This window comes from Nelumbo nucifera, chromosome 5 (assembly GCF_055504915.1).
Source record: "Nelumbo nucifera cultivar China Antique chromosome 5, China Antique-T2T, whole genome shotgun sequence".
NCBI lineage: Eukaryota > Viridiplantae > Streptophyta > Magnoliopsida > Proteales > Nelumbonaceae > Nelumbo > Nelumbo nucifera.
The window spans coordinates 46,615,648-46,637,341 of NC_142653.1; the positions used below are offsets into that span (position 1 = coordinate 46,615,648).

At 44.6% G+C, this 21,694-nt stretch overlaps 1 long non-coding RNA gene across 1 annotated transcript; it reads left to right on the forward strand.

Annotated features, from left to right (window-relative positions):
* Positions 1 to 2,450: 2,450 nt before the first annotated feature.
* LOC104589333 (uncharacterized) lies at positions 2,451 to 17,759 on the forward strand. Its single transcript, XR_016075894.1, has 3 exons — positions 2,451 to 2,608; positions 2,696 to 2,865; positions 16,966 to 17,759. It is a non-coding gene; the product is annotated as an uncharacterized LOC104589333 (long non-coding RNA).
* The last annotated feature ends 3,935 nt before the right edge of the window (positions 17,760 to 21,694 follow it).

The window sequence follows — 21,694 nt, forward strand, 5'->3', positions numbered from 1 at the left end:
TCTTAGTACCACCTAAAGAAGGAGGCAGAGGACCCATTAGGCTATTGTAAGTAGGGGTGTCCATGGTTTGGTTAACCGAACTGATGGTGCACGATCTAGATACTCCTAGCTGGAAGATGATCCAATCTCCAGTTGTGCGGCGAGTTGGACCAATCTGCAGAATAGTAGATCAGAGAATCCAGGGTAGCTAACCCAGCAAGGTCGCTCTGATGCTTAAGTCAATACTTATACTATAAATGCGAGCTGAATACTTGAGTGCTTGAATGCTAGTGAGTAAAATAATCACGCGTACCATGTGTCATTGCAGTTGGTGCCTTTATATAGGCATTGTTTGGTATAGGCTTCGCGCACCACATCCAATATTTCTAGGAGGTCGTGCCTTACCGGTCTGAAATCCTCGGAGGTAACTGCTATGCACATTGACCATCCTCCAGAACATTCGGTACGCGGGCCAACTTCAGAGAAACCTAGGAGTGTCGGGGTATGCATGCTGAATTTGTCAGCGAGCACATCTCGCAGGTCCCGCCTGGTCCTCGATTAGGTCGGCAAGCCCTCGAGAGAGATCGTGCCTCACGTCGATGTCACTTCGGCCGGTGACGAGGTGCTATAGGTTGGCCCTGGACGAGGTGCTGCAAGCCGACCTAAGTTGTGGTCGAGGTCGCCAAGTCAGTGATAAAGGCAGGTCGCCAAGTCAGGGCGAAGACAAACTACGATCTAGGACTCCAAATCATCTTTTAGGTGGCATCTGGGTGTCGTCCAACTGTTTCGGGATGCCATGTGTCATGAGGTTATTGGAGGGCCAAATCCGCCCTCATCACGAACCATGGCCCTTTTTTGTAAACCGAACCGATGGTACCGGTTTTACCATTTCACCAAACCGAAACCAAACCGGTACCACCGATTAACTGGTCTACCGGTTCCAATTTTTGATCGGTTCGGTTCTTCAGTTTTTTAGTTTTTTATATTTATAATATATAACATATAAGTATATGTATAATATTATATTATAAATAATAAATGATATGTAATATATTATAAATATTTTAAAAATATATAATATATATAATATATTTATATATAATACATAGAAAATATGTGACATATATTAAAAATATATATAAAATATACATATAAATATATATATCGGTTGATTCGGTTAACCGCCGGTTTATTTTGTAGGTTAACTAAAAACCGAATCAATCCTTTGATTTTTCAAAAAATTTGAACTAAAAATGAACCAATCGGTTCAGTTAACCAAATTTTGCGGTTCGGTTCGGTTTTTCAATTTTTAGGTTTTTCATAGACACCCCTAATTGTAAGATAGCCTGAGAGACAACAAATTCATAAATGAGCCAAAAATGTCTGCTATCATACCCATTATGTTGGCCCTGGTTGCGTAAAATGTGACCAAGGTCGTGGATTGCGCCAAATCAATAGGTATAGACCATGGCGCGAGATCAATGTTGTTATTGATGCTCAACAACTGCAAACTCGTGAGCCCCGTAGAAATGTGTTAGGAATGGAGGTGAATTTATTAGAATTAAGATTAATTTCTATCAAATTTGTGAGGTTGGCTAGAGAAGGCAAGTCACCGGGGATTGCGTTGCCTAACCAGTCTGAAGGGTGCCTAGAAAGCGAAGTGGCGAGCTTTTCCATTATTGCGGCATCATCGACAACGGCTATAGAGATGAGATTGAAGATGGAGAATAGAAGAAAGGGAAGATGAGAAATGTGTTTCCTCCGTCCTCTCATTTCAGAGAGTTGGGAGAGAGAAAGAATGAGAGAGGACGGTGAGGGAGGGGAAAAGAAGAGAAGAAAGGGAAGATGAGAAATGAGTTTCCTCCATCCTCTCATTTGGGAGAGTTGGGAGAGAGAAAGAATGAGGTAGGACGGTGAGGGAGGGGGAAAGAAGAGAAAAAAGGAAAAACAATAAGTTAAACAGGTTTTATGAAAAAAAAGGCAAAAAAGAAAATAGAAAATATTTAATAAGGTATTTTGGTAATTTAATACTTTCCGTCATCTGACTTAACAGGAGTTGTTATCTAACGGTTAAAGTTCAAGGGGTGTTTATAACAAAAAAAAGGTACAGAGGCGACTTTATCACTGACCCCATAATATAAGGGGGGTCTTTGTAATTTATCCTATCCTTTAATAAATAATACTTTATTGACTACCACATTTTATTTATTGGTCAGTTGTTTTTCAAATATCATATATTTTCAATATCATAGTCAAACCCACATGTAAAACAGCTTATCGCATCACATCAAATTAGAATTACTCTCATGTGAATAATGAAGTGTATTAAAGTTTGATTAGTAGGTTAGTAGCTAGGTGGTAATGAAGTTTGTAGAAGTTTGATTGGTAGCTAGGTGGTAAGCTTACCTGCTTATCTTGTAACTAAAATGATCAAGATCAAAATTATTAATTAAGAGCTTTTATATGTCTTTTCAATTTACCTTCTTCCTTCCAAGTTGCAGCCATGGAATGAGAAACAGAACGTGGCAGGGTGTGTGTGACAGGCGCATCTGGTTATACATCGGTTCATGGCTTGTTATGAGGCTTCTCGAGCAGGGTTACATTGTTAGGGCCACTGTGCGCGATCCCAGTTGAGTCGTCTCAAAACCGGTTTCTTCTTTGTTTTCCGTTATTCCATCTTGTTTTGCCATCCCATTCTCAATGAATAATGCTGCAGGCAACATAAACAAAGTGAAGCATCTATTAGATTTCCCAAAAGCTAAGACGCATATGACTCTATGGAAGGCCGATCTTGCCGAAGAGGGAAGCTACAATGAAGCCATCCACGGTTGCACAGGCGTCTTCCATCTCACCACTCCCATCGATTTCGAGTCCAAAGACCCTGAGGTGAGTGCTCTAAGATATGATGAAAACAAGAAAGTATTAATTGCTGAGTTATCGATTATATGATTTCTGTAGTCAATAGAGTTAGAATCATCATAAATGATTCTACTGACTCTAATAGGGAAACTTAAAGTTCAATCCACCTCAGACGGAGTTTTATTAGGTTTTTGAGTTTTATTTACCAACACTATTCCCCTTGAATTTTGATTCATTTTCCTACTTTCCTCAAGTGCAGATTAGGTTTGATTTCAAGGTCTCTGTTACGATCAACAGAAGATCTTACCATCCAACTGATTAACTAACATTTTTCTTGCCAAACATCAGCAAAACTGAACCAGCATTTGCACTCTTATTTGATAGAGTCTTAGGATCCGTTTGGTTTGCAGGAATAAGAGTCTGGAATCGGATTCGGAATGGGCTATTCTGATTACAACTGTTTGGTTGAGCGGAATCGAAATCTCATTTTCATTCCTGTTGGAATGGCATTCCCCATTTGAGGGAATGGCCATTCCCTACCCCTCCCTTGGGAATAAAATCGCATTGCCACTGATTTTAATTCTCATTTCCATATATATATATATATATATAAGAAAAAATATATAAATATATAAACATCTATGTTTTTTGCCAGGACACAGGCTTTGGGCCCGAACTCATGCCGGCCCCCTCCCCCATACTTTCATGCCGTAACGGCATGGCCTGCTGCATTGTATGCCGGTGGTCTACATTCTACAGTATGTTTATATCAGATCCGATAGTCTATTCTACAGGGCCTGGTTAGAACTGGCTCTGCACATTTACATTTTTGTTTGGATAAATTTTAGACTAGACTTGGATTTTACATCTACGAGACCAAGTTCCATCAAGGACCAGGCCCCTTTGTCTATGTTGGGTTAGGTTGAGTTGAAGTCAATCATAAACCAACCCAATGACATGGAGTTTGAATGGGGAGCCAGAACTCCTCTCAACAAAAACCCTTTCAACTTGTTTTAACATGATCTGTATCGAGTCTGGATCACCTGCCAATAAAATACTTTCCAACACCCTACCAATATGATCTGGCACCACACATCTCACACATAGTGCATCCCAGTCTTATGGTGAGGTGCAGTGTTAGATCTTCTTGGTAGGGTGTTGGAATATATTTTGTTGATAGGAAATCCTAATTCATCTATGTCAACACATCTCGTATTGGAATGTGTTGAGACCAAGGTTTTTAAAATCGATTTGGAGAACGAACTGATCAGGGGTCTGATTCCTGGGTCAAAATGGTCCCATCATTCAGACAAAACGGTCAGCCCGTTCTGACAAAAAAATTAAAAAATTAAAAATAAATAAAAAACGATCAAAATTATTTGAACAGTTAATCACCTGGGTCAATGGTTTGTTGACCAAAATCAACAGTTTTTGAGAAAAATCCGATTTTGAAGAAAAACAGAACCAATCACCTAACCGGTTTCCAGTTTTTCCAGTCCAATTTTAAAAATCATGGTTGAGGCGGTTTTTTGTTGAGAGGAGATCCCAACTCCAGATTGGACAATTTATTTCATTTTACCTTTAAAATAATTAAAATAATAGAATTGTTAGGTTTGTCCATGTTTTTCAACGCTGGCCAGATTTTAATTTTATTTTGGGTTGGGGTCGGGGGCTAACCCAGAGTAAGTTGTGCGCAAGGGTATGAATTCTCTTCCTATCTCCTAAACATGCATAGATTATAAATAGAAGACCCAAGCATTTTGAACATGGCCAGATGGCAATTCTATTAATGCCTTCAAATTCAAAATTCAACAATTAAACATAACAAGGAAATCTAAGATTAATCATGGGGTATAAAGCAAACATAGACATTGGAAAGCCAATTCCTTCCACATGGCAGAAATAAGATAGGTGATAAAAGAACAAGATTTACAATTGATCCGATTAAGAAAACCTTTGCCGAGTTTGAGTCTGGTCCTATTCCAAACCAAAAGTATAGAGACTGAACTGGAAAAGGGCTAGTCTAGTTCATCTGACTTACACTTCTATAATACCTAGATAGTAACAACTAATAAGGAATCCATCATCGACTCAGCTGGCAGGACCGGTCAATCCATCATACAACCGGGAATCTGGGTATGTTTAGACCCTAACCCACTTACCTGCTAACAGGTAAGTATTCTTTCTGATCTAATTTAAACCCCTAGACAAGTTTAAAAAGCAAAAAAAAAAAAAAAGAAAAATCGATCAATGACAGTTGAATCATTGACCCATTTGATCAGTTCAACAGATAAATGGTTTTTCCTCTATGATGACATAAGTTCATCCATTAACCCATTAGTAAACATAATTGGTGTTATTTTCTAATCAGAACTCATCTGATGAAATTAAAATTAGTATAAAAGTGAAGCTGCTTTGAGAACCTGATCTTCCATAGGTGATTTTATAGGGCATGAAATAGGTCGGATCTGAGACAAATCCAGCCAAACTCAATCCATATCCTAGATGTAATAGATGTAATAAAAGGATAAGGATGTGGGCTCCGACTCTAGCAGGATCACAAAAGGTGATACATATCTCGTCACTTAATGTGTTCTGGCCAGATCGAGTCGGTGTAAATATTTATTGATGGAATTCAATACCGATTGATTTAAATTGGTTATCGATGTAAAACTCCACTATGAGTGGAATTTATATCAACTTTCGATGTAAAACCATATTCCATCCAAATACCAACAAATACAGATCAGGAATAAAATTTTACACGGATCCGTACTAACATCTAAAACAAGTGCAGCCTAAAAAGGTATTTGGGCTGGTTCAAATGAAAAACATTAGTCCAGCCCAAAAGAGTTGCAGGCCGGATGGGCTGGGCAATCAGAGCTCAGTTAGATAAGGTCACCCATATTTAGAATCCAGATGTTTTAAGAGGATCTATACCCACTAAATGCTAGTATGAAGCAGGGTCAGATCTTGGGTCACCCGATCCATTTCTGGGGCAAAAGTTTTAGCCTTTTAGTCCCTAAACTTGCCTGACCCCAAGTTGTGAGTCTCTCATGACGCTTTATCATCTTGTCTATGTCAGATGTATTTTGCCTCTAAAACATTGGCAGAAAAAGCGGCAATGGAATTTGCTGAACAGAACAATATAGATTTAATCAGTGTCGTACCAACATTTGTGGTTGGGTCATTTATCATGCCATCGATGCCGTCCAGCATGGTCACTGCTCTTGCTTTAATCACTGGCATGTGATATGGTTCCTCGTAGTTACCTCTCTTCTTCCTCCTCCGTTCACAATTCTTCCTTTTAAATATAGTTTTTCTTCATCATGTTTCTTCACAGGAACCGAATCTCATTACTCAATTCTAAAGCAATGTAATTGATGGTGCGTAATCCGGCCGGTCCTATCTGTCAACGATCTTGTCTCGGGCTGGAGCGAAAGGTGCCTGAAACGGTGGAGAAAGCGAGTAATCTCCGGGGAAGAACCCGGTGAGAATGCTCCAAAACTCAAGTTAGTATTTCCTCGAAGGCAAGATAAAAAACCAGATGGCGCAAACTTATCACATACCTCTCTTCTTGAGGGGAAGGGGGCCTTTTATAGCCACTTCGCGTACTCACTCCCAAGTTCCTGTCAGGTCGGGTATCATTACCTCTACCCTTCTGCCAGTTCGGGTGTCATCACCCCTGCTAGGGCAGAACCGCCACTGCTCTCTTTGTCGAAACCGTCTCTGTAACTGGAACTGGCGGTGGCAGGTGGCCGTTGAAGTGTGGCTGTCAAGTGTCAGATCCTAAATCAGTCAGGTGCGCCGCCTCAGGATACAAACTCCTTTGGTGTCAGGTACGGTATGGTTGTTCAGTTCGGCGACCTGGAGACGAAGTGCTGGAGTGGTTTGCGAGGTGAAGTCTTGAGTTCGAATAGAGGTGTGGCCCGAACTGCCCTGGGGCAGGCCAGTTCGGGTTGTTTCCCTTTGTGCTCCTTGTAAGGTTCGGGGTCAAAGGAAGATTTCAGGCTCCTTTTGGGGAGCTCGGACCGCTGGTTCCTCCTTTTGGAGCTCGTGCCTGGGGCGTACTGTCGTGCCGAGCTGTTGCCTCTGCCACGTGTTGAGTGGTTGCGAGGTCGGGCCAAATCTTCCTTCATCAATTGCCACCCACTCCTCGCGCTAAGGGGCTTGCCCTAGTGCGGGGAGTTTGCGAGGTGGTGGGTGGATTTGACCCGTACTTCGGACTGGTGTTACTGATAGCGCGAAGTGCGCGTTCGTCAGGAGTTTTCCGGGTTTCTCGAGTGCCAAAAAGTCAGGAAACATGCCAATCCGTCTATAAATGCTGAAAGACGTGACAACACGCGTTTATTTCAAAATTTAAAAACGCATCGCTGGGAGACGTGACAGCGGACGTTATTTCAAATTTGAAAAATGCGCCGCTGCCGCCTTTAATGCGGGGAGACGTGCATCGGCACTCCTTTAGTTTCAAAAGACGTGCGGCCAGTCACGTCTCGGTCTTAAGAGACGTGCGGCCAGTCACGTCTCGGTCTTAAGAGACGTGCGATCAACACGATCGTGGGCCTTTGGATTTGCCTCGATCAGAACCGTCTGTTTCGGTCACTATGGGTACAAATAGTGGGGGACCCCAGTCGCTTTTCATTGCCATTCTCCTACGTTTTTCTTCTTGAGCTCGCGTCCAAGTTTTAGCTCGCATCCAAGTTTCCGTAGTCCGTTTTCCTTTTTTCTAGGTGAGTCTACTTTCTTCCTGGTATCCTTTTCCTCCCGATGTCTAGCTTGGATAGCTTAGACAGCTCTTCGAGGGGGTCAGATGCAGGTTCTATGAACCGAGTTGTATCCCCCGATAGCCTTAGTGAACCTGAGGTAGAGCCCAAGCTCGAGGAAGAGTTCGAACCCGTAGACCGAATCGCCTCGGGTAGTTTGGCGTCTTCCTCCCGTCAAGGTCAGACGTTAGACAAGTTTGGGCCCTCGACCATGACGCTTGAGGGGCTTTACTCCCTTATCACCCAGTTCAACTTTCCTAGGGAGTACACTTACTTTATACCCTCAGGCGACTTCCCTTGGGAACACGGTCCCGATGAGATCATGATATTCCGGGAGCAGCTCGTCGCTGGGTTGCGCCTACCTTTCCACCCCCTTATCGTCGAGGTTTTGAACCACTTCGGCGTTACCGTCGGCCAGCTTCACCCAAATTCTATTCGTAACTTGGTGGGGACTATCTCCCTCTTTTGCGAACAGATCTTGCCTTTAGACCTGGAGATCTTTTCTTCTATTCTAATGCTTAAGAAGCAAGCGGGTCATACTACCTGTCTCCTCGCCCGGGGTTCAAGCTTTTACACGATCTTCGTAACAAGGTCCCGGCGTGGAAGCAGGACTACTTCGGGGTGCGAAGTGCAATGGGGTGGCCGTTCCAAACCGGGTGGGGGATGACTGCCCCCGATGCCGGTGTCACACTTGATAGGGAGACGGCAAAGGGCCTCCGGGAATGGGCACGGCTTGGACTAAAATGCCACCATTATCTGACAGAGGCCAAGCTCATCGAGGCCGGTTTGAGTTCGGGTAGGTTCCTTGCTCAGAGGCTTGCCTTTTGTTTTGCTTTCCGTTTTTTTGTTTTCCTGATGCCGAGCTCTTTTTGCAGGTGCGGTGGATGCAGAGAAGACTCGCGGTGGGAACCTTTTTCATGTCATGAAGAGGAGGAAGCGAGTCGCCAAGCGGACTCGTGCCGAACTGCCCCGAGATGCGGAGCCCGAGGTACCGGGTTACCCGTCAGTGGATCTGCCCAGGGAGCCTAAGATGGCCCCCCAAGTACAAGAAGTGGCAGGGGCCCCTTACGCCGAGGCTGCTTATACGGGGGCTCCTGCTTACACTGAGTCTGCTTATACGCGAGCTGGGCCTTCAGGCTCGGGAGGCCAAGGCGAGTTCAGGAGCGTGTTGTCGCCGAACCACGCTCTTCAAAAAAGTAGGGAGGCCATTATCCTGAGGAGGTCGCGGCGTGGACCGAGCTTCCTTTGAACAATGTAGCCACGCGTGCTGCCTCTCACATCATGGTGGTAAGTCAGCGACTTCTTGTCGGGCTCCTTGTCATTACCTTTCTTGCTATTGCTCTTTTGAACATTCGTTATTTGTTCTTTTGGTAGGTGAATTCCTCTATCCATGCCTTGGCGACCCAAGCGGAAAGGAGCTCGAGGCGGGCACGAGCTGCCGAAGAGGCTTTCCGCGCTGTCGAGGCGGCTTCTCGGGCTACTGAAGCGGCTTCTCGCGCTGCACAGGCTAGGCTGGCAAGGTCTCAAAGAGACACCGAGGCCATGGGAGTGGTGGTGAAGCATATGGCGGACCTGAGGCTGGACTTGCAGCATCAAGTTGAATACCTTCGAGAGGATATTAGGGAGAGGACAGAGATCTTTTCTCAGGGCATCGAGGATGCCAAGAAGAAGGCCGTCGATGACTATATCGCCTTGCCACGCTTTGATGACCTGATGGTGGGCTCGTACAGAAGGGGCTTTAAACTGAGTCGGTGGATGATCCGAAATACGTACCCCGAGCTCGATATTAGCGCCATAACCACTTCGCGCATTACTCAGGAAATGGCCAATGCTGCTAACGGTGAATCGGATCCTAAGGATGAGGCAGGACCTTCGGGTATCGTTGAAGTGCCTTCTGATGGTGAAGAAGTACCTCCGGGGGCTTGTGAGCTCGCTTCTGTTTTTTTTTTTTGGAAATGTACACAAAGTATTTTGCAATTGAATGATTTTCTTTTGGTTAAGTGTTGGTCACTCTTTCTTCCGAACTGACTGTATTGCCAAACTGACCATATGCCCAATCCGTTTTGCCCGGGATACTGCACTTGTGCTTGCCCATGCCGAGGTCCTTGTTAGCTCGGCATTCTAGCCCTTAGGCTCTGGTAGCGACTTAGTCCACTTCGCTTGGTGATCTTATAGGTAGTATCGTCTCAAGTTAACGACGTTCCACGCTCGGGGTACTTGTTTGCCCTCTAAAGTTTCGAGCTCATATGCCCCCCCGAGCGCTCTCTTTACTCGGTAGGGCCCTTCCCAATTCGGTCCAAGTTTGCCCACGCCGGGCTCGGGTGCCATGATCTTACGGAGAACCAGGTCGCCGATGCGGAAGTTCCGCTTTTTTACTCTAGCTTTGTAGTACCGAGCTACTCTTTGCTGGTAAGCTGCAGTCCGGATGTACGCGAGGTCTCTTACCTCATCCAGTAGGTCGAGGTTGGTACGTAACTCGTCTCCATTTGTTTGATCGCCATATGCTTCTAGTCGCAGTGTAGGTATTTCAATCTCCACCGGGATTACCGCTTTAGTGTCGTAGGTGAGGTTAAAGGGGGTCTCTCTTGTGGCGGTTTTTTCCATAGTTCGGTGAGCCCATAGAACACTTGGTAGCTTGTCCGCCCACAACCCTTTAGCTCGGTCTAGTCGCGCTTTCAGTCCGTGGAGGATAGCTCTGTTCATTACTTTTGCTTAACCGTTTGCCTGCGGGTGCGCGACCGATGTGAAGTTCTGCCGAATCCCCATATCTTGGCACCATTCCTGAAACTTGATGTCCTCGAATTGCTTGCCATTGTCGGAGATCAGTACCCGAGGTAACCCGAAGTGACATACTATGTTTTTCCAAAAGAAGTTCTGTACGTTTCGAGTTGTAACTGTTGCAAGAGGTTCAACTTCTATCCACTTTGTGAAATAATCTACCGCCACCACTATGAACTTCCTCCCACCTGTTGCTGGCGGGAATGGCCCCAGGAGGTCGATGCCCCATTGTGCAAAGGGCCATGGGCTGGTGAGATAGTTGAGGTCGGCGGCAGGCTGATGGTGGATATTGGCATGCTTCTGACATTTGTCGCATTTTCTGACGAGCTCAACAGCCTCTGCCTTCATCGTTGGCTAGTAGTACCCTTGTCGAAGTGCCTTTTGGGCGAGGGCTCTGCCCCCCAAGTGTCCGCTGCACAGACCTTCATGAGTGTCGCAAAGTACGAGCTCGGCTTCGACAGGTCGCAAGCAACGTAGGTAGGGGAGCGTGTAGGACTGTCGGTACAACCGCCCGTCTATTATGACATATTTGGCTACCTAGCGCTGCACCCTTCTGGCTGCATTGCGGTCCGCAGGGAGGGTCCCATCTAGCAAGAAGCTCGCGAGTGGGTCGATCCAGCTCGGCTCTGCTTAAAGGACGGGAGCGACCTCCTCTGCCCCACCGAGAATGCTAGGCCGAGGTAAGTCCTCTATGTACACGGTTCTAATGGCGTTGTGGCTGATACTGGCTAACCGGGACAGGGCATCGGCCTCAGTGTTCTCTGACCTCGGGATTTGCTTGATGAAATGTGACTGGAAGTTGATCAGAGCCTCCTTTACTTTTGCCAAGTAGGCGATCATAGTTAGCTCGCGTGCTTCGTATTCGCCCGTACCCTGGTTGACCACAAGCTGGGAATCGCTGCAGATAACTATGTGTTTTGCTCTTACCTTTTGCGCTAGGTTCAGCCCGGCTATCAATGCCTCATTCTTTGCCTCGTTGTTGGATGCCGTGAACTCAAAGCATAGTGTGTATTCCAATTTCGTGCCACCCGGGCCGTGTAGGACTATTTCAGCTTCGCTGCCCTATTGGTTCGAGGAGCCATCTACGTGAAGGATCCAGGGCTCCCCATCCCAGTTCGCGTTTGGCCTAACTAGGAGAAATGCCACCCTGGCTGCTACTTCACGGGGTTCATACTCTATTGGCTTGGGAGCTCCGGGCTCACCCAAACAGGGGATCTCGGGCTCAATCGGCCTAGGGACTTCGAGGCTGAACGTGCGCTCGACAATAAAATCTGCCAAGGCTTGGGCCTTAATAGCAGTTTGTGGCTTATACTGGAGGTCGTACTCGCTGAGCTCGATGGCCCACTTCGTCAGCCGACCGGAAACCTCGGGCTTGAAAAAGACTTGCCTCAGAGGTTTGTCAGTCAAGACGATGACAGTGTGAGCCTGGAAATGTGGGCGGAGTTTCCGAGCTGCAATTATCAGTGCGTATGCCAGCTTTTCTATCTGCGGGTATCTCGTCTCTGCTCCCTACAGAATTTTACTAACATAATAGATGGGTCGTTGGGCCCGATCTACTTCTTTTACTAGTACCGAACTGACCACCTCGTCGCTTGCCGAGAGGTACAATTCTAAGACATCGCCCTCCTCGGGCCTGTTTAAGATCGGCACACAAGCGAGGTAGTTTTTTAGCTCGTCGAACGCGAGCTGGCAGTCTCGGGTCCATTCGAACCCTTTGCCTTTGATTGCTTTAAAAAAAGGCAGGCAGCGGTCTGCCGACTTGGACATGAAGCGGCTCAAAGCGGCTATGCGGCCGTTTAGCCTCTGAACCTCTTTTACTTTTCAGGGTGGTCTCATATCTAGGATGGCCTTTATCTTGTCCGAGTTGGCCTCAATACCGCGCCGGTTGACGATGTACCCTAGGAACATACCCGAGGTGACACCGAAGACACACTTGTTTGGGTTCAGTTTCATGCTAAATTGACGCAGAATTTGGAAGACAGAATCTAAGTCTTGTATTAATTCCTGTGAAAACTATGTCTTGACGACCATGTCGTATACATAACATTCTATTTTCGTGCCAATTAAGGGCTGAAATAGCTTATTCACAAGTCTTTGGAAGGTCGCCCCAGCATTCTTCAGTCCAAAGGGCATGACCTTGTAGCAGTACAGGCCGAACTCGGTTATGAAGGTGGTTTTTTCCTCATCGGACTGGTCCATCCTGATTTGGTTGTTGCCCGAGTAGGTGTCCAAGAAGCTTAGCAACTCATGTCCCGAGGTCGCGTCCACTAGGCGGTCAATTCTGGGGAGGGGGAAGCAATCTTTCAGGCAAGCTCGGTTCAGGTCGGTGTAGTCGACGCACATGCGCCACTTGCCGTTTGCCTTTTTTACCAGCACTGGGTTGGCTACCCAGCTCGGGTAACGAACTTCCCTTTTGAAGTCTGCTACGAGGAGCTTTTCGACCTCCTCGTCGACCGCCCTCTAGCGCTCTGGGGCTAAGTTGTGTTTCTTCTGTCTAATGGGTCTGACTACAGGGTCAGTATTAAGTTTGTGAGTTATAAGGTTGGGGTCAATACCGGGCATATCGGCCACGGACCATGCAAAAATATCTAAATTTTGAAGTAAGAAACTTACCAGTTTGGATCGTAGAGGTTCTTGGACGGAAGCACCGATCTGTAAAGTCCAAGTTGGGTCTGCAGCTGAAGTTGGGATCGCGACCGTTTCTTCTGTGGGCGCAGCTCGTTCTTCGCCTTGCTCCGTAGGCCGCTCCAGTTCGAAGTCGTCGGCCACCTTGGTTTTTCTCTTTAGGGCGGCAACATAGCACTTGCGGGACTCAAGTTGGTTGCCCCACGCTACCCCCACATCGAAGTCTATAGGAAACTTCATGGCTAAGTAGTAGGTGGAGACCACTGCCCATAGGACATGAGTGATTGGCTGCTTTATTATGGCATTGTATGGAGAGGGGGTTGCGACCACCAGGAAATCGTGGTTGAGTCTGACCGCACAAGGCCACGTGCCGACTTCCACAGGCACTGTTATTTTCCCGAGGGGCCTGACTTCCTCTCCGTTGAAACCCACCAGAGGAGTGTTCGCGGGCTTCAACTCGCTTCTCTGCAACTGAAGCTGGTCAAACGCCAACTTGAAGAGAATGTCCACCGAGCTGCCTGAATCAACAAGTACGCGCCTGACTTCGAAGTCGCTGATCCTCAGCTTTATGACAAGCGCATCATCGTGGGGGTAGTGGACCCCTCGCGCATCGTCTTCCATGAAGGAAATCGGTTCCTCCGTCTTTGGCCTCTTCGGAGGGTTTTGTTCTTCTCGGACAGCTTCGCGAATTGACGTCCAGGCCGCTGCCGAAGTACAACCCGCTACCACCGAACCTCCCACTATCACGTGGATGGTTCCCCGAACTAGCCTCTCTTCCGGAGGCTGTCTTTGCGAAGGTTCGGCCGGCCTGCTGCTGGACTCGGGGGCATCTCAACCGTGCTCCCCCTGCCGACCTATTTTATTATTATTATTATTATTATTATTATTATTATTATTATTATTATTATTATTATTATTATTATTATTATTATGCCATACAAAATTTCTCAAGTACCCGCGACGGATGAGTCCCTCTATCTCGTCCTGGAGATTATTACAATGCTCGGTACTATGACCGTGGTCTCTATGGAAGCTATGTACAAGTTTTTGTTCCTCTCATTTGGGTTCCCTTTTAGGCAAGGTGGCCATTTTACATACGGGGCGTCTTTGATCGTCATCAAGATCTCGGTCCGCTTCATGTTCAAGGGTGTGTAGTCCGCCCGAGCTGCTAAGGGAGCTCGGAACGGATGGCTCGGCTTCGCCTCCCGGGCTAGATCTTTCCTTCTTCTGTCATCTAGGTTGGAGGGCTCACCTTCCCTCTTCCTTTTCTCGATCCCGCTTTCGGTCCTTTGGTTGATCTCCTCCTCGGTTCTCATGAATTTATCCACGAGTTTGAGGAATTCAGCTACGGCCGCGGGCTGGCTAGCTACCATGTGCCACTTGAACTCCATGTGTGTCACTCCTCTCTTGGCTGCCGCAAGCTGCACCATGGGGTCCAGCCGCGGTATCTGCAAGCACGCATCGTTGAACCGCTTGGTGAGGCCCTGGATGGACTCTCCTTCCCTCTGGACTACTCCGAAGATGCTTTCCTCGGTTCTGGGGCACCGCTTGCTGGTAACGAAGTGTGCGGTGAAGACCTGCACGAACTGGGTCCACCTTCTTATTGACTTGGGGGCCAGGTTCCTGTACCAGGTGCGGGCCACCCCCTGAAGGTGGTAGTGAAGGCCACGCACATGCATGATTCACTGGCCCTTGCCAGGTGCATTTGGGACTAGAAGGCATCGACGTGGCCGTTGGGGTCGAATGACCCATCATACTTGTCTAAAGGGGGGAGTTTGAAATCTCTGGGCATGGGGATTGTAAGGAGTTCTGATGAGATGGGGGAAGGGACTGAGAGAATAGGGGCAGCTTTTACCTCGTCCGAGCTTGTCTCTTCTTTACCTCGGAGCTCGGGCAGGACACGGGTGGCAGTTCGGTGACTTCGTCGGCATCTCCGTTGCTGAGTGGGCCTGGTACTGACGCTGTTGGCCTCTGTGTTGCCGAGCTCGATGAGCCCGGACTGTTGGTAGTCCGTCGCTAGGATGCTGAATCGGTTCTCTGTGGGCGGGAGCTCAGACTTGGAGTGTTGAGGTGCTGACTTGGCGAGCGAGGTTCCCGACCCACCAGCGAGCTGCAAGGCGGGGGTGATTTTTCTTTCCCCCTGGCCCGAGGATGAGGCCTGGCTCTTGGGGGGGTTCTGAAGTTGGGAGGCTTCTCCTCAGTGATGGCGTCCGCCCTGAGGGGAGGGCTTAACCGGCTTTGGAGCAGGGTGCCGAGGTGGAAGATGTGGTTGGTTCAGAGGAGGCAGTTGTGGGAATTGCTGCTGATTGTGATACTAAGAGATGTAGTGCAGTACTTGGTGCTACTGGAGCTGATGCTGCTGGAACTGCTGCATTTGGGCTTGCATTGCCCGCATGCACTACATCAAGTCATCAAACTGGTTCTGGCTAGTCGCTAGGGGGACAGCAGTTGGTTCGGTAAATGTTGTCTCGACAGGGAGAGGAAGGGGGACGTTCACAGCGGAACGGTTCACGGGCGCCACTGTTCGTGGCGCATTCAGGCAGGGGATCCCATCCACCGGAAGGGGGATGGTGAACTGTCCGATGCACACCACGGGGACTTGAAGTTGTTCCCCGGGGGCGTTCATCTCCGTGCTACGTCCGGCATTGTTGGAAGAAGTCATGAGTGTTGGGGTTTCTTGGAAAAAGGGGGTTATGAGAGTTTTAGAGGGAGGCTCTTAGAAGCGTTTCCCACAGACGGCGCCAATTGATGGTGCACAATCCGGTCGGTCCTAATTGTCAATGATCTTGCCTCGGGCTGGAGCGAAAGGTGCTTGAAACGGGAGAGAAAGCGAGTAATCTCTGGGGAAGAACCCGGTGAGAATGCTCTGAAGCTCAAGTTAGTATTTCCTCGAAGGCAAGATAAAAAACCAGATGGCGCAAAGTTATCACATACCTCTCTTCTTGGGGGGAAGGGGGCCTTTTATAGCCACTTCGCGCACTCACTTCCAAGCTCCTGTCAAGTCGGGTATCATTACCTCTACCCTTCTGCCAGTTCGGGTGTCATCACCCCTACTGGGGCAAAACCGCCATTGCTCTCTTTGTCGAAGCCGTCTCTGTAACTGGAGCTGGCGGTGGTAGGTGGCCGTTGAAATGCGGCTGTCAAGTGTCAGATCCTAAGTCAGTCAAGTGCGCCGCCTCAGGATACGGACTCCTTTGGTGTCAGGTATAGTACGGTTGTTCAGTTCGGCGACCTAGAGACGAAGTGCTGGAGTGGTGTGCGAGGTGAAGTCTTGAGCTCGGATAGAGGTGTGGCCCGAACTGCCCTGGGGCGGGCCAGTTCAGGTTGTTGCCCTTTGTGCTCCTCGTAAGGTTCGGGGTCAAAGGGAGAGTTCGGGCTCCTTTTGGGGAGCTCGGACCGCTGGTTCCTCCTTTTGGAGCTCGCGCCTGGGGCATACTGTCATGCCGAGCTGTTGCCTCTGCGACGTATTGAGTGGTTACGAGGTTGGGCCAAATCTTCCTTCATCAATAATTATGTGCACCTGGATGACCTCTGCGATGCTCTAATTTATTTGCTTGAGCACACTGAAGCAGTAAAGGGAAGATACATTTGCTCATCTCATGCATCTACTATCACTAGACTTGCAAAAATGTTGAAAGAGAAATTCCCAGAATATGATATCCCAACCAAGTAAGCCACTGGCATTCATCTTCTTCCACATATGAGTAAATCTACTAAACTCTTAATGTATTATCCCAACCAAGTACCACACCAAACTTGAGTTCAAGTGTTAGGTCATGAACTGGGGAAAAGTTCAGCTCAGTTCAGCCTGTTTACACTTTGTAGAGACAAACACGTCATACATATTATATCTACTAAGTTGAACGATCATAGCCATCTCAATTTTTTCTTTGCATATTCTGTTCTATTATGTATGCCCAATTAATTAATGTTGATAATCTCTCATGATAATTATTCACAGATTTAAGGGCGTGGATGAGAGCTTGGAATCTGCCCCTTTATCATCTAATAAACTTTTAGACCTGGGTTTCAAGTACAAGTACAGCTTCGAGGACATGTACAATGGGGCCATTGAATCAGCCAGAGAGAAGAGTCTGATTCCACTTTCCACTGCAAAACAAGGCAAGAGCTGAAGGTGAAATTACAGATGTAAGAATTGGTTTGGTGTGAACCAACTTAATTAAGAAGGGTTTTCAAGAGTTCTTTTCCTTTTCCTTTATGCTGTGTTTGGTTTGAAGGAAAAAGTAGGGAAAGGCAGGGAGACCTTGTATAGGTTTCCCTTCCTTTCCCTACCTTTTCCTTCAAACCAAACATAACCTTAGCCTTATGTTAACAAAAGATACAAACCAGATCTCTATACTCTCTAACGAGTCATTTGGGTGGTATCTACCCATAGGATCCAAATTGAGCTCTACCTTTTGGTGCTATTGGGTGAGCCCCTCGGTTCACAACAAGGCATTCACATTCAAGTCAGAATAAGCTCAAAATTCAGAAATCCATTTGTCGACCATGTTTTATGGTTTGGAAAAGTAAAACAAGCCAGTAGGAATGCGAATGGTATCACTTTATCCAAACTCGAGCGGATTAAGGGTGATCCAAATTTGATCCTTCACAATTGGATCAAATATGGTTCAATTCCATTTAAATATATATGTTTACATGCATTGTTTTAAAAACCAGACAGGATTCATTATTTTTTCATATAATTCAATGGGCATTTTTTTTAATATTTTTAAAAATGGTATAATTTCCAGATTGATATATGAGATATTAAATCTTGTTTTCTCTTTATTAAATAGATCTATATCTAATACTTTTTATAATATAAAATACATTTTAAAAAATGACCAAAAAACAATACCTTCTTCTGTCCATGTGTCAAATTTTAGATACATTATTATTACCATTATCATCATCTAAAATAGTAGCATACAAAATACATACACATCCACCTTAGTTAGTTGAGGGTAGGGATGACAAACGAGAGGGGTATGGGATTGGGCACCCCCTTCCCGTCCCCGATTCAACCCCCATCCGTGACTTGTACTCACCTCGCAACCGATGATCTGGGGATGGATAATCCCCAACATTTCCCCAACTCCAACTTCCTCAAAGTTTTGGGTGTAGAGCCTAATGCCGTTCATTTCACTGTAAAAATAATTTGAAATTATTTCTTTTTCATGCTGATATTTTGAGCTATATTTCTCCTTGTTCTACTACGAAAAACCTTGTTTTCCAACCATTCCTGTCTGTGTTCTTTTGTTTTTTAAAATTAGAAAAAGTTACTCATCCTCCATTAAAATATCATTTTCCAAGAAAATCAATATTTTTACAACCAAATACAGCAGTCCACTCCTAGGCCCTAGCTACAACAAAAGAATCGTCTCATTATCATATTTATTTGAAGATTGAGCTAGCTTCTATTTTGCTTGACCAATGACCAACCATGTCCTGCAACAAATTGTTTCTTTAGTCTTTACTGTGTGGCACCATTTCTGTTTGTTTATAGCTACGATTTGCACTTACCTGATCATACAAGATCTGTACCTTTTCTTCACATTTCCACCCAGCAGACTTCCTATCACACTCCACAAATAACCCCAATTTCTCACAATTTCACAAACAAATAGGACGCATTCAATTCTGAAATAAAAGTAAACCACAATTTCACAAACAAATGGACAATGAGAGTACAAAGAAACACAGGGAAGATGGAAGAACTAAGGAAGACCAGGAAGTCTGCTGCTACAACGACGGCGGCGCCCGGCAGTCGGCAGACGAACGGAGAGCAAACGGAGAGATAAAGAACTGGGCTGTTAGGGTTGTTAGCGTTAGATCTATTACAAACGGAGAGAAGAAGAACTCGGCGGTTCCTCTATGCTACGGCGGTCGGAGGTTCCTCTGTGCTACGGAGGCGGCGGCGGTCGGCGGTCGGCGGACGAATGGAGAGCAAATGGAGAGATGAAGAACTGGGCTGTTAGTGTTAGATCTGTTACAAATGGAGAGAAAAACTCGGCGGTTCCTCTGTGCTACGGTGGCGGCGGCGCCCGACGGCCTGCAGTTATGCAAAGGTTGAAGGAATAGTATAGTGAGACAGTAACCCTAAGTCTCTGTATGTGCGAACTGAGGAAGACAAAATAGGCAGCTTACTCCTAAACCTAATACGTAATACTAATACCTATACCTTAATACATTATATAAGGGTATTAAGGGTATATTTATAATTTACAACCGGGGATTTATAAGTAGACCCCATCCCCGATACAGGGTAAAAGAAAATTCTTCAAACTCGACTCGTATGTATTTGTGATAGGGGAAAATCCGCCCTGTTCGGGGTAGGGCGGGTCGGGTCGGGTCGGGGATCCGGTTTTGTGGGTAAAATTGTCATTCTCATTTGAGAGTGGGAAATGAAGAGGGGGCCACGCTGAATTGGCAACTTATGAGACTTGGGGCTTATTCATTTGCATTGAAGCAAGACATTTGAATGCTTTGAAACTGTAATAATTACTTCTAGAGGTGTATTGGAGTTGGCAAATTTTTTTTTGGTTTTGAAGTCTGAGTATAGTGAATGATATTTAGAAATCTATTTAACCTTAGATATGAGAAAGTTTGTTAAATTATTTAATAAACTAATTAATAATTAATAAATGTAAAATAATTTATAAATAATGGAATTGATAAAAAAAAGTAGAAATAATTAAATATTTTTAAAGAATTGAGCAACTATTAATATTAATAAATATTTAAAATAAACAATTGCACAATTGTTAATTCATTAATTGTGTAACTAATTATTCTTAATTATTATTCATTATTTAATTATAATAGGTATTTTTAAAATAATTATTGATATTAAAACAATTAATTAATAATTAAATATTAAATTATAAATAATTTAATGAATAATAAAATAACTAAATAAGTTATTAAATAATACATAGATAATTAATGAAATAATAACAATTTCTAATTACTACTACTACTACTACTAATACTACTACCACTACTACTACTACTATTATTATTATTATTATTATTATTATTATTAAAAAACAAAAAAAATGAATTATTGGAAAGCAAAAGATAATTGAAACATTAAGTCTGAAGTGCAAAAATGAAACCAAACGCTCTAATTAACATTGAAATCATATGAATGTTTTTCAGCATTCAATGTTAAGAGACAACAAACAAGCCCTTATTAGGAAAGGAATAAGGGAAAAACTCTAAATTTGAGGAATTTGGATCAATTGATCACAACACATTGCTGGCCATGCTCATCCAACCGCACATATGAAACATCGGTTGTGTTATGGTCATCGATGTTCCATATGTGTGGCTTGATGAGCATGGCCAACAATGTGTTGTGGTTAGTAGATCTAGACTCAAATTGGAGGGTTGAATAAGGGAGAAAGGAGATGCCATATGACATTGCCAATTTTATTTTAATAGATACTAATAGCTGGATGTATAATATATACTAATAGATAGATGTGACAAATTTATCAATCCACACTTCCATAGAGTCACTGGTTTCTGTTCTTTTTATGGTAGATAGTCCAATCCTTGTTCAATTTAATTAGTATCAACGGGGACCCATGTGATGCATGGGATTTGTTAAGTTAAAGATAAACAATAGAAATGTGTAAGAGTATACAATTGTTTTATATAATAATTAATAATCATCTATATTTTATATACTACTCTTAATTTTTTTTATAATACAAAAATAACAATAATTAATTTTAGATAGGGTTGTTTATCAAACTTAGGGATGGCTATTTTCCCCATTTGCCCAATCCTCATGGGGATCTGCCTTGAATAGGGTGGGGATGGGGATGATTAATTTCCCCCCTACGGGGACGGAGATGGGGAAATTTTCATCCTTATTGGTGGAGATGGTGCAGGGACGAGGAGAGCACTCCTTGCCCCACGTGGACCCCAATCCCTTCCCCATGGGATCCTTGCTAATATATATGTATATATATGCATACATTTGTATATGTATATATGTTAATATTTTTTAAAAATATGGTTGAATATATTTGAATCTTTTCTAATAGGATTGTAAATTTTAATTATTTTATTTTTTAGTTTTTAAATAAAATAGAAAACAAAAACATTATGGTTGACATTATAAAGAATCACATGGAGTGGGGATTCCCGTGGAGACAGGGATGGGGATAACTTTGTCCTCGTTAGCGGGGATGGGGACAAAGACGTAGATGGGGAGAGGCTCCTCATCCCCACTCCACCCCGTTGCCATTCCAAATCAAACTAATGAAATTGACCAACACGATTTCTAGTATTTCTAGTCGACTTTGATTTCCCAACCCGACTGGGTTGGATCAATTTCACTTTAGCCATTTGTAAACTGACTAAAATTGAACGACCTATATATTAATATTTTTTAATATGGGAAAGCGAAAAAATTCTAATATTTCTTAGGCTAAAATAGTTTTTATCATAAATTTAATTTTTAAAATTATTTTTTAAATAATGCCATTGTATTTTTAATTTTAAATTTAATTTTTTAAGTTTAAATTTTTTAACTGACTGACCAAACCGAAAATTAACCTAAACCGATATAACTTGAGTGACCAACCCCCCAACTTGACCAGGTCGATTTGGTTGGCCAAACAACCTACAATAGAACCAAACCAACCTGTGAACAATAGTTTAATCTCCAATAA